The sequence below is a fragment of the Xenopus tropicalis genome, chromosome 2, assembly GCF_000004195.4.
Source record: "Xenopus tropicalis strain Nigerian chromosome 2, UCB_Xtro_10.0, whole genome shotgun sequence".
NCBI classification, from domain to species: domain Eukaryota; kingdom Metazoa; phylum Chordata; class Amphibia; order Anura; family Pipidae; genus Xenopus; species Xenopus tropicalis.
In genome coordinates, this window is record NC_030678.2 from 85,621,270 (window position 1) to 85,634,779 (window position 13,510).

The window sequence follows — 13,510 nt, forward strand, 5'->3', positions numbered from 1 at the left end:
ATTTAGAGGCTTGCTGACTTATGGTTAAAAAAAAAGAGTATTTATACAGAAAATGTGGGACAATCTGATATATAGATAATTTGTCTTTTTATCATTTTAATAAATGAAAAAATGAATGATGTCTCATTAAGAAAGCATGAGATTTATTTTTCATCATAATGTCACTATGACATCAGGAAGGTTTCACACCATCTATATTATGGGCTGTCTATTAACTTCAGAGGTGTTAGCTTGTGGGATTTTTTTTTGATCAGCACCTTACTGTTCATTTGCTTCAGTGCCACTCCATCTATTTTTCCCTTTCCTTCAGTGCTTCAGAATTCATAATCCTTTTGTACTCTCCATAACTCACTCCAGACTAATTTCTTCAGTACTTGCTGCACACTACTAGAATCAAATACAGATTCCAATTTGTATTTGTAAAAATGCTGTAGTATCTACCTCTCCATATGAAATGCTTGCCTTCTGAAAACCATCACAGTAGGTTTCCTGGTATGCCAGCCACCTACTGTAGGCAATCTGACTAACTTCCCTCTTGGAATATACTGTATGACCATGGAGACATAAGACTTAACGCACTTAAAACTAGGCATAGGTTTCACACCCCCTTTCACCAATTTGTGACAACATAAAACAAGCCTCCCAATGGGACTAATCAACCTCTGCTCCATTGGATCATTAGGAAAGAGATAACCCTACCCTTCCAAACCTTCCCCAGACCTTTCACTCTAAATCCCAGCCTGCCCCTCCCAATACATTCAAGGCTTTTTCCCTTTAACAGTTTTTATTTAGAGCCATGTTCTTAGATTTACTACAAATAAATAAGTTACTTTATATATAAACATAAAAACATATACAGTATATGTGCTATTTTCAAAGGTTGTTATGAATTAGTAAAAGTTGCTTCAAGTACTTCCTAGACTACTGTTTGTTAGATTATACAGCTGTTTGGTATTCCCTTTATACTTAACTGTTTAGACAGTTGCGAAAGGACTGTGCCCAAGTCCAAGAGAGCACAATAAACTGTATTTCAGATTACATATGAAACCATCCTTTATATAGTGCATTAATTAGCCAGGACTTGATTATTAAGCTAACAGTGTGTTTCTTTAGGGGTTAAAATGGAACAACTCTGGTTCTAAATAGAACAGAAAATGTACTGCAACCTCTAAAAGTCACATAATTTGGTCCTGGCTGCAGGTACAGTGCAAACCATAATCTCTGTCTGTTGGTGGTATACTAATTGAATGCAATTAGATAATAAAGCCGTTGACATAATTAAAATAACAGGTGAATGATCAAATCTATTAGTAGACTGAAGGCATTTAGAGCTGATTAATGCTAATACCTAATTGTGCTTGGTGTTAATAGGACATAGGGTAACCCCTTGAGTTAGTTTAATGCCAGTACAACAGCATTTCACTAATGGAAGATGATCATTTCATTAAATCGCTTTGTAACCCAACATACTGTGCAATTACTGACTTGCCAGGTTATGGGCAGCTATGCAAATGCAATGAAATGGGACAGATTTTCTAATAGACAAAGAGAAAAAAAAAATTACAGATATAGCAAGGGTAAAATACCTCCCCTTGCCAGAACTCGGGGAAAAAGATGCCTATTACACAAACCTGCAAATTGCCTTTTTGGGCAATATTACAAATTTTGTTTTTAAGTAATAATGTATTGTTTGAATCATTAATAGGCTGGGTAACTACCATCTCTGATTTTGCAGTCTACACCTTCAGGGTGGTGGGTCACAAAACTGGGGTCAGTCAGATGAGAGTAACCATACATATTGTTTATATAATGTCAACAAAAAAAGTAACAAAGGCACTCTCTACTTTAATGCTTCTTGCACAAAAACTTCACGTCTTCACGTCACGTTTATTCATATCAGCAAATGTTTTTGGGACTAGCCCCTTGATGAAGGGGCTAGTCCCCTGATGTTTACAAGTAGGCTTATTGTTGCAGGAAGATATTTTTTATCAGAAAGGGAGTTTATTTTGTGATTAGTTTATATAATGGCTCAATGAGGAAATACATCTCATATCTTATGTCATATCAGCATAATATTGCTCTGGCATGTTCAGAGTTTAACCTGGCAACATTTGGCTTTGTGTCCACAAGACACCCTTAATTAATTCAATACACAACAAGGGACTGTGGAAGGTGACAAATTTATCAAACTCATCAGACAATGCGGGGCCAGCCATTTGGGGGCAGGAAACTGGGGGCCTTTGGTTTCTTTGATCTGTCAATCAAAGCAATCAAAGTGTGGACCTAGGAACAGCAGGGGGTGCAGCTAGGAGAAAAAGGGATCCATATCTCCTTTGCTTTAGGGTTCACATCCTCATAAATCACATATTGGTTATGAGGGGGTCCCATGCTTCTCATGATACCAAACAGGCACTGCCTATACCCACCAGTTAGGTGGGATAGTTTCTGGGAGGCTGGGACATGAGACACCCCTCATGTTTGGTATAATTCTGATCGCCCACATGTGGGCTAAAGCAAGCCCATATTTTCATAATAATATTGGGTACTGACAAGTACCAATATTATATGACAAGAAACTGGCATGAGAAGTACAGCTCTCTACAGGGGGGTCATGTGACAAGTTTCTGGACACTCCCTCCTCGTGCATACGGTAATGAGGGAGGGGCCCCGCGGGACATAAAAAGCACACAGGCCCAGATATTCTTTAGTTCATTTTTGAGGTCCCAATCTCTGTTGGGGGGTGGGCTCAGGATTTCCATACTCTTGCTTCAGGAGGACACAAAGGATAACTTAGTAAGGTACATAGGGTTTTCTCTGTGTTTTATTCCATTTTATTTTATTTACTGTTTATATGTGTATGTCTCTTTTTGTAAAACCTTTTTAAATGCACTGTTTACCCTTGTAATATTAAATATAACATTTAATAAGTTCTGTCCTTTGGCTCTAAAGACTCACGTACCTTGTTTAGATGTGAATATATTAATTGCTTCGCTGTGTGTGTATTGAGTAGGGGGGCAAGTTCTGTGTAAATACTAATTAACTAGTTGACTACTAGCAGGAGAGTGTGTTTGTAAATTAACCCTTCGGCTGCTAGTGTGTTTTGTGAAATTAATGGAAACTAACCCTAACTACAGTAAGAAAGCTGTGTGATATATTTGTGCATTAGGTTTCTATCGCCTGTTAATGAAACATGGTGGCAGCGAATAGTTATTTGGGGTGGTGGTGTGTTTGGGGGTTCTTGATGTTAGTCTAACCTGTGTGAAAGGTGACTGAGTGTAAGCCCTTATTTCCCCGTCCCGGTGTCAGGCGCATCTGAGAGTGGCGTGTACCTGACACCTTATTTATAAAATATTAGCTTTTCCTAATAATATCCAGCATAACCTATAGGTATGTTATTGATGTCACCTGTATTGGCATGCCTGAAAAATGACACAATCCCCACAATGAAAACTATGTGCTGCAACTTGCACTGAATTTACCATATCAGATATTAAAGGAGAACTAAAGCTTAACAAAGAAGTAGCTACAAATGATGCATTTATATATTTTGTCATTCTGTACCAGCCTAAGGCAACAACACCCCTTTAACAGGAAAGAACAATGCCTCCAAAGATGCCCCAGTAGCCCCCCATGTTCTTTTCTGCTGATTCAGAGCACATGCTCTGTGCTGCTGTCAGTTGAATCCTTATTACATAACAGCTGTGAAAACAATGCAGTTGGCATCAGAATTTAATCATGAGCCCTGTAGCTTGATAATTTGCTATGACCCCTAAGCTTAGCTTCTCAATAGCTGCCCAGAGCTTCTAACAAATAGGCCTTAATTATTACTGTGTTAAAGATTCAGAAACTGTAGACTGGTGCAGTCAGTTCAATATATGAAATATGGCATTTCTACCCATGTTTGTTTTTAGGGTTTAATTCACCATGAATTTGCAATCACCTTGAATTGATGCATGAAGAGTGTAGCACCCACTTCTGTGCTGGATTTTTACATTTCATTGTGGGTAACGAAACATGGTGATTTGTAATTAACATACTTTTCACTTTGTACTTTATTCTTAATGAGTCCCTATCATGTACTAGGTAAACATTTCTGTTTTTGCAAATAGAGACATTTTTTTCTAAATTGCATTAAAATTTTACCATGGGTTTATTTTCTCTGGAAAAAAATGCATATATTTTGACCAGAATAACACAAATGGCAGAATGGAGTCGGCAGGCATGGATTTGCAACGAATTTTGGCATTGGGGAATTGTTACTTGCAGCAGAAAAAATTGTTGCACGTCAAAAAAAGTTGCAGTCGTGTCAAAATAGGTGTGGTCGCATAAAAAAAGGCGCGGGCAACAAAAAAAAAATACATGGGTTACACGAACTTCCTTGTCATTTCGTGAATTTTACGGCAAAGTGAAATGGGACATATTCGCTCATCACTATTTAAAACCAATGGGTATTTTTTTCTCATGTTTTTCTTTTGCACCAAATGCATTGGAGTCAATCACAATTTCTTTTTCCCGGTTAGACACAACATATGGCAAAATGAAAGCACCAATTTGTGATTATTTCCAACACTCGCAAAACCACAATTTTTTGCGAGTGTTGGAAATACAGATTTATGAAGTACATTAATTAAAAAGTTATTTTTAAAGTTGCTTATTTGTAAATGTAATCACAGAGGAAAGCAAAGTAATGTTCTTTCTGTTATTTTTGTTCACAGGTCTCCTCCACAAGGTCTGTAACTCAAGTGGCTTGGAACATTGATTCAGGAGTCAAAGCCAGGAGTGAATATAAACAGCCAAAAAAACAATTTCAAGCTTGCTTACATTTACAAACAACAATAAACTATTAAGGGCCGTGGCAGACGGGGAGATTAGTCCCTTGTCGCGGGTGACTAATCTCCCCGAGATGCCATCCCACCGGCTACAATGTAAATCGCAGGTGAGATGGCATAGGCGGCGCCAAAATTGCCAAAGTTCCCTTGCAAGGCAACTTTGGCGATTTCGGCAAATCGCTGCATATGCCATCCTACCTGCGATTTACATTCTAGCTGGTGTGATGGCATCTCGGGGAGATTAATCTCCCCGTCTGTCACGGCCCTAACACTTTTCAATTAATGTATATTTGGAAAGTTTAAAATGCATTTTGCTTTACTGTGCTAAATAGTTTTTGGATGGAGGGTCTTTTAAAAAGGAGATTCTTCAATTACGATCCTCCCTGCTTTCTTTTCTTGCTTTTATAACACAACACAACAGCTCTAAATATAGTGATGTTAGATATCAAGATAGTTGACCAGGTGCTAGTTGGTATGATTCCCATTCTATCCTATTGCATCTGTAATTATGGGGTTTCTTCTTCAGAGAACTTAAAAGAACCAGAAGGGTTTAATGAAAGGTTTACTTTCCCTTGACATCACAAGATTATATACTGAAGTTACAAGATATACAAGATATTGTTTTATGCATATGATAGAATAGTAAATTTTTCCATGTTACTGAACATAAGAGTGGCTTGGATGACTGCTTGAACAAGCATAATATCCAAGGCTATTGTGTTCTTAAGATCTACAGTTAGTTTAGTATTGACACTAGTATATATGTGAGCATATAGATAGGTCTGTATAAATATGTGTATACAGTAAATGCACTGGGGTTGGTTTGGAGGGATTGAACTTGATGGTCTTTTTTCAGTTTTTACATAGCTATCTAACTAGTAAGCTAGAAGCATGCAGAAAATAAAAACATGTGCCCTTTAAATAGGATGAGAGTTGCTCTTACCTAATGTTTTGATAAATTGCACTGATTTTATTCCTGATATAAAAACTCCTTTTCCGTAGCTGCCTACAGTTTTGACAACAGAGATTACCACTTTGGAGCGGATATGCAAACACTCACCATACAACTAATTGGGAAGGAGACGGATGGAGATAGTTTATGTTATGGAATTTGGTCGAACTGTGCATTCTGTATGCAAATTCCATTTTAATTTGAATCACTTTAGAGAGCAGATGTGAAAATAAAAAAAAACAGGTCTTGTCTAGCAGAGTAAAAAATGTTTTGCTCCAGTTCTTATGTGCAGCTCAAATTAGGCTAATTATGTATATTCTCTTTTATCTGGGTGTGAATTATATTGTATGAGCAGCTGCTATTTTACATGCCTGCATTTGAAATATAAGCAAAAGTCATAATTAACCATTTTATTGCAAAACAGAATAAGTAAGAAATACACGTACAACAATCCCTATAAAAATATGTTCATAAACAAAATCTGAAAGGCGTGTTTCATTTAATTACCATTTTAATAGGTTTTTTTGTCTTTTATATACAGGTATAAGACCTTTATATGTGAAACTATATTAGATTAAAGCAGTTGATGAGAACCTCTTAGTATGGCATTTATTATCTGGAATTTTGGGGATGTGGGGTTTTCCAGATAATGGGATTTGTTATTTGAATCACATTGCCTTAAATCTACTAAAAAACATTTAAGCATTATAAACCCCATAGGATGGTTTTGCCATGAACAGGAATTTATGTAGCTTGGTTACCAACAATAGTGATGAGGGAAAATTTTGGGAAATGTGGCTACAGCGTAACTTTTTTGACATGCACAACTTTGTTGATACATTTCTATTTTTATGTGACCACAACTTATTTGACAAGACCTCGATTTTTTGCTGCAGTTTTTTCAATGGTGAAATGCGGAATTTCGTAGTGAACCCATACCTGGCCTAAAATGTAGCTCCGGCACCCGGCTTACAAATCCGGCACTGCCAGCTTTAGAAATCAAAATAATCAATGGTTTCCAAATCGTAAATTAATCTGTACTAAAACTGAATGAACATATGCCTGCAATGAAGAATCAGCATTCTACAATGTTCATTGCTTCAAATCTTAGTGATCCTAAACACACCTACTATTTTGCTTTTGTACAATTTATTCAGTTCCCTTTAATAATTAGAAAGTCTAAGCAAAGAAAATATGTGCTGCCTTTCATTCAGCAGGTAGAAGAGATATTAAGAATCATTAAACAACTCCCTTTCTAGACGAATTACTGTTTTATACTATGGTCTGCAGGGGGGAAATTCTGACCCTTTCGTGCATGGCTCCATTTAATGAACAACTGCAGGGCAGTGTTGCCTATTAAACTCTAAATGAATGCATTATCTCTTTGTTATGCTAATGCTATACCCCGCGTGCGATTTAAACCAGCACTTCCAGGGAAATTAAACACGTTCATTGACACTGTGAAATGTTTTCACCCTCGCAGTAACTTTCACAGGCATACAACATCCATCAGTCTTTATTCAATGGCAAAATTAAAAAAAAGGCTCAAAGGAAAGAAGGACTTACCAATTATTATGGTAATGATTTTCAACATCTTGGAATGGATTGTTTTGCAAGTGCAGTGGGTGAAAGGTGTTTTAACCTGATAAATTATCCTACATATTTCAACTCCAGCTTATTTGAGATCTTTGTTTTTCCTCTCACCATGTATATTGCCATAAAGTTTTCTCTGGCAAGATGAGGTAGCAGAGAACTGGTCCTCACAATTTACAAACAGATAAATGAGCTATGAGGGGACCAATTTTGGAGTTTAGGCTGATGCCACACGTGGCGTTTTTACGCTGCGTATTTTCTAATTCTCTCAGCGGCTGAAAAACGCCTGATATCATCATCCATAGAAATAACTTGAAAAGACTCGAAGCAAACCACACAATGCGGAAATACGCTAGAAAACGCCTTAGCACGGATTTTTCAAGCATTGGCTGAAATACGCCAGTATTTGCAAAGCAAGCTATTCCTATGTATACACAAAGGCAGCTGCCAGACCTAGCTGAAATACACGGCGTTTTTTATTATGTTGCACTATTAGCACCATGGAAACGGGATTTGCTACGTCACCAGTACTAGGCTGAAAAACGCCATAGTCAGGGGCTGTGTGGCTTGTGCGGCGTTTTTAGGCTGAGAAAAAACGCAGTGTAAAAACGCCACATGTGGTATCAGCCTTAGAGTTTGTTACGGGTCTCAGTCCTGGACTTTAGGTCAGATAAAACAAGTATCACTACATATTACACTAGGTAGGACATCCCTGATTAAGTAATATGTCCAGCACCGGATTTCTAATCCTGACACCCTCAGGCCGCCCCCCCCCCATTCGCGACTTCCCCCCACATGCGCGCATGCACAAACGCGCAAACAATCCTCTACCCCCCCTTCCACTGCGCAGCCGCAAGCACGCATGCACGTGCTTTTCAAGTCCCCATTGCTCCGTATGGGAGCAAGATGTTAAACTTTCGTTGCGGTGGGGCAACATGCCGCCCCTAAATCTGTGCCGCCCTAAGCCCGGGCCTTTGTGGCCTCGCCACAAATCCGGGCCTGAATATATCCTCAAGATGTAGGTCTTAGTCTGCCTGCAACACTATTAATTTTCATCATCAAACCATTAAATACTCAAAAGTCTTCCACCCAAATGTTTCTCTACACGTTCCCAATTTTTTCACCATATTATTATATTATACTTCATAAACCATAGAACAACCACAATGCAATAAAGCAAAACCCCATCAAGCAGCCAAACTTATGCAAGAAGATTCTCCAGTGACAATACTGCCTGCTCACATAACACTTGACTCTCTTTTCTCAGTGTTATATTTGGTTGCCAGAGGCTTCCAACATTGTTTTTCTAGCACTGAACTCATTATGTCCACTCTTTATTGAAGTTTACTGTAATATTGCAAAGAAAACATAAGGGGAATGAAAAACAATATACTCAACAACAACATTTAAATCCAAAGGAACATAACAAATCTAGCATTACTCTACTAATTTACTTTTTCTTACCAACAGCACAAATATTGATAGAACTGTATTTAATCAATGGATTGATGGATTAAGATTTCCACCAGTCAAGTACTTTGCACTATTTTACAATTATAGTCGTACAACTCTTTTCAATGCCTACCCAATGTCCAATCAACATGTCAATTATGAGAGAGTGTTTATTTTTAAGCACAGCATTTCCCTTAACTTCCAAGCAATGCAGAGATGTTAGTATTTGTACCAAATAATAATAATTATTACACATTGTACAGGCATAGGGTCTGTTATCCAGAATACATGGGACTTTGGGATTTCTGAATAAAGGATCTTTCTGTATTTTGGATCTACAGACCTTAAGTCTACTTGAAAATAAATAACTAAACATTTAACAAACCCAATAGAATTGTGTTGCCACCAATATGAATTCATGTAATGTACTTATCATCAAGTAAGGTACTGTTTATTATTACAGAAAAGAATGGGGGAAAATAAGTAAAATTTGAATTATTTGCTCAAAATGGATTCTATGGGAAAAGGCCCAACTGAATCTGGAGCTTTGTGGATAATGAGTTTCTTGATAATAAATCTTTAATAGATATACCTGTATATAACTTTTGCTGTATTTTACCTAAACATTGACTTTAATGTATATGTATAACAGTACAGAACAGTGCAGAGCAGGCACTCACATAATGTTGGAGCAAAGAATGCCTGGGTGCAGTATGTAAGTCAGTATTGTAGACAATAGAAAAGATGCCACACTCACAGGTCTTAACGCAAAAATAAAGAAACATTTATTTTGTCAGACTAACGTTTCGGCTGTCCCTGCAGCCTTCCTCAAAGTGAGCACACAATGCAACAAACCCACACTTAAACCAAAATTGGTGACATCACACAATGTAAATACATAACACCTCCCACCAACTGTGTAACAAATAAACAAAACTATTGATAAAGTACAGTCCAAAAAGTACATATATACAAGCTAGTCATATGCACACTATTAAAGAATAAAGTGGATAAAAACAGAAAAGAATAATACACTAAGAAAAGAAGAGAACAACCTGTATAGCTGAACTGCAACTCTCACACTTAGTTGAGTGTACCACATGTAAAAGTAAAAGATCACGTATTGCAAAGCAGGGGAGTATAATCAAAGCGGTCCCATACATAAATACTAATTAAAGAATGTATTATCAAGGCTGTGGAGATTAACTTTGTATTGAAGAAATCATGATACAGAGCTCACTTTTAAACTGGAGAAGGGGGAGCAAAATGGATAAAAATGGATAAATATTGTTCACCCAGATAAATCAAGACTGGCCAACAGGCCTCAGTAAAGAATAGTTCTGTATTGAGTGCTGAAGGACACAAGTTCACACAGTCAGCTATAAGTAAAATGCTGAATAGGACACTTGTTCATTCAAACCACTGGGGCTAATGGTATTGAGGAGGTGCATCCATTTTTTCACGATTGCCACCATGGACTAAGGGGGGTATGTGATCGATAATCATACATCTTAAGCTGGCCAGTGTGTGTTTATGGGTCCATGGGCGTCCGCAGAAAATTTTCCAAGGGGGGGCAAGTAAGCTAGCATCATCCTGCAACAGACAAATATATATATATATATATATATATATATATATATATATATATAAAAATATATATTTTTTTTTTGCAGGATGATACTAGGGGAGGCTAAAGATGGCCCATACACAGACTGACCTACAGCTAATGTGACACTTAGTGGATTCGCTGCTGGCGTAAAAAGTTAACCTCCCAACTACCTCTTGCCGTTCCCACTGACTCCCTGGGATACTGTACAAAAGTGCGGGTGGGGGTGCTTTTTTTTTTTACCCTAAAATGTTTAGGATGTAAAAGTATTCATACGCGCACTTCTGTTAGGGGATCTGCAAACATTTGTGTTTGTGATCAGTTAGCTTAAAGGGGTAGTTCGCATTCAATTCACTTTTATTTTTAATGGTTTTTCAGTTATTTAGCTTTTTGTTCAGCAGCTCTCCATTTGGTATTTCAGCAGCTATCTGGTTGCTAGGGTCTTATTTACCCTAGCAACCAGGTAGTGGTTTAAACAAGAGATGGGAATATGAATAGTTAAGGGGCCTACTTAGAAAAATAAGTAATACAAAATTATAATAATAATAAAATTGTAGCCTCACAGAGCAATATTTTTTGGCCCCCATTTGAAATCTGTATAGAGGCAGAAGAGAAAGGCAAATTATTCAAAAAAATTAATTAGAAAGACCAATTGCAAAGTTGCTAGGAATAGGCCATTTTATAACATACTAAAGGTTAACTTAAAAGTGAACCACCCCTTTAGATGTGTTTATGTTAGTTTTATAGCAAGAAAGGCAGTGGGTACTGACTCCCCATTATATACAGTGAGACGCAGTCCGTATTTACAAACCCAGCACATTATATACAGGGAGATGCAGTGGGTACTGATGGCAGATATTCAGGCCCTGGCACTATAACACTGGCACTGATACACAACATTGGCCCCACTGTAACTTACTATAAATGAACAAAACAATGACAAAAAAAAAAAAAAATAGTAAGTGCAAAAAACAACAACAAATATATAAACACACAATGAGCTTTTTCAGAGGGAAAGAGTTAACTTACCCTCCATGTGTTAGGGTAGGGGATAGATTATAAATTATTATAGATGTCAGGTCAGGCAAAAAACAATTTAATGTCAGCTAGTGATTCTTTAGAACTGTATAGTGCCTGTGTATAGTACCTGTGTATAGTACCTGTGTATAGTGCCTGTGTATAGTACCTGTGTATAGTACCTGGGTATAGTACCTGGGTATAGTGCCTGGGTATAGTGCCTGGGTATAGTACCTGGGTATAGTACCTGGTATAGTGCCTGGGTATAGTGCCTGGGTATAGCGCCTGGGTATAGTGCCTGTGTATAGTACCTGTGTATAGTGCCTGGGTATAGTGCCTGGGTATAGTACCTGTGTATAGTGCCTGGGTATAGTGCCTGGGTATAGTACCTGGGTATAGTACCTGTGTATAGTGCCTGGGTATAGCGCCTGGGTATAGCGCCTGTGTATAGCGCCTGGGTATAGCGCCTGTGTATAGCGCCTGGGTATAGCGCCTGGGTATAGTGCCTGGGTATAGTACCTGGGTATAGTACCTGTGTATAGTGCCTGGGTATAGTACCTGGGTATAGTACCTGTGTATATAGTACCTGTGTATAGTACCTGGGTATAGTGCCTGTGTATAGTGCCTGTGTATAGTGCCTGTGTATAGTGCCTGTGTATAGTGCCTGGGTATAGTACCTGGGTATAGTGCCTGTGTATAGTGCCTGTGTATAGTACCTGTGTATAGTGCCTGGGTATAGTACCTGGGTATAGTACCTGTGTATATAGTACCTGTGTATAGTACCTGGGTATAGTGCCTGTGTATAGTGCCTGTGTATAGTGCCTGTGTATAGTACCTGTGTATAGTGCCTGTGTATATAGTACCTGTGTATAGTGCCTGGGTATAGTACCTGTGTATAGTGCCTGTGTATAGTACCTGTGTATAGTACCTGTGGGATGAAAACTGCAGCAAAAGTTGAGAGTTGGTTCTTAGGTAAAGTTACAGGGGCAGATTGTTCTTTTCAGTCTTTATTTCTGTTTCCAGTTTGCAAAATCTCCCGATCCCTGTGTGCATCTGTGCTCTGATTGGTCAATTTTACTGTCTGTCAAGGAAGCTGTGCTCTGATTGGAGAATCCACAAGAAGAAAGATCCAATCGGAGCACAGCAAAAACGGGCTTGAGAGGAAAGTGCAGAAACGGAGTAAGGTTTTTGTTTTTTTGCTACTTTTCCAGGGGGGGGCAAGTGCCCTCTCTTGCCCCCTTCTGTGGACGCCCATGTATGGGTCAAGAAATGTGCTGCCACTGGAGTGTTAGCTTCGCCCGATGTTAGTGCTGTCCGGATTGCAGACCTGTGATCGGCCATCAGGTCCCTGAATGTAGTAACAGTTTTTCCGATGTACATTAGACCACATGGGCACTTAATAAAATAAATATTATATTTTGATTTGCAAGTCAGTCTATGTTGGATCTGAATCAACCGTCCCGTATGTGGGTGACTAAACGGGGGTCCCGAAATAAGAGCATTGCAGGTGGTACAGTTGGGGCATTTATAGCAACCCAGTCTAGTAGAAGGAAGCCAGGTGTTTGGGGTAGCAGTGGTTAGGGTCAGTCTTTACCAAAATGTCTCTCAAACTATGTCCCCTTCTATAAGCAATACGTGGGAGATGTCTAAAGATAGGAGGTAAAGTGCGATCTTTCTCCAGGACCGACCAATGATAGAAGATTGCACCGATCAAAGGTTTTTTTATCCGGGGTAAAAGTCGTAGTAAAGGTAAGTCTCTCATCAGTCGTACTCTGCGATGATTTCTCTTCAGCTTTCAGGGTTAGGGCTTGTGTGAGTGTTATGGCCTTTAATCTTGAGGATTCCAGTAGATGTGGTCGGTATCCTCTCTGTATGAAGCGTACCTCCAATTCATCAAGCTGATGTTGTAACTTGGGTCGGAGTTATTCCTTACCATCCATACCATTTGTGAATAAGGGATGCTTTGTAGGGTATGTGGAGGATGGCAAGGGGAGAAGTGCAGCAATGTATTTCGGTCTGTGTCCTTCCTGTAGGTTGTAGTGGTAAGAGTAGAACCCGTCA

At 38.6% G+C, this 13,510-nt stretch overlaps 1 protein-coding gene and 1 long non-coding RNA gene across 2 annotated transcripts in view; one reads left to right on the plus strand and one right to left on the minus strand.

Moving 5' to 3' along the window:
• Positions 1–13,510, minus strand: part of grik3 (glutamate receptor, ionotropic, kainate 3) — a 254,320-nt gene that overhangs the window by 199,945 nt on the left and 40,865 nt on the right. The gene's annotated exons all lie outside the window — the stretch shown is intronic.
• On the plus strand, positions 2,717–5,983 carry LOC116408850. The gene is made up of 2 exons (XR_004221317.1): positions 2,717–2,798; positions 4,716–5,983. It is a non-coding gene; the product is annotated as an uncharacterized LOC116408850 (long non-coding RNA).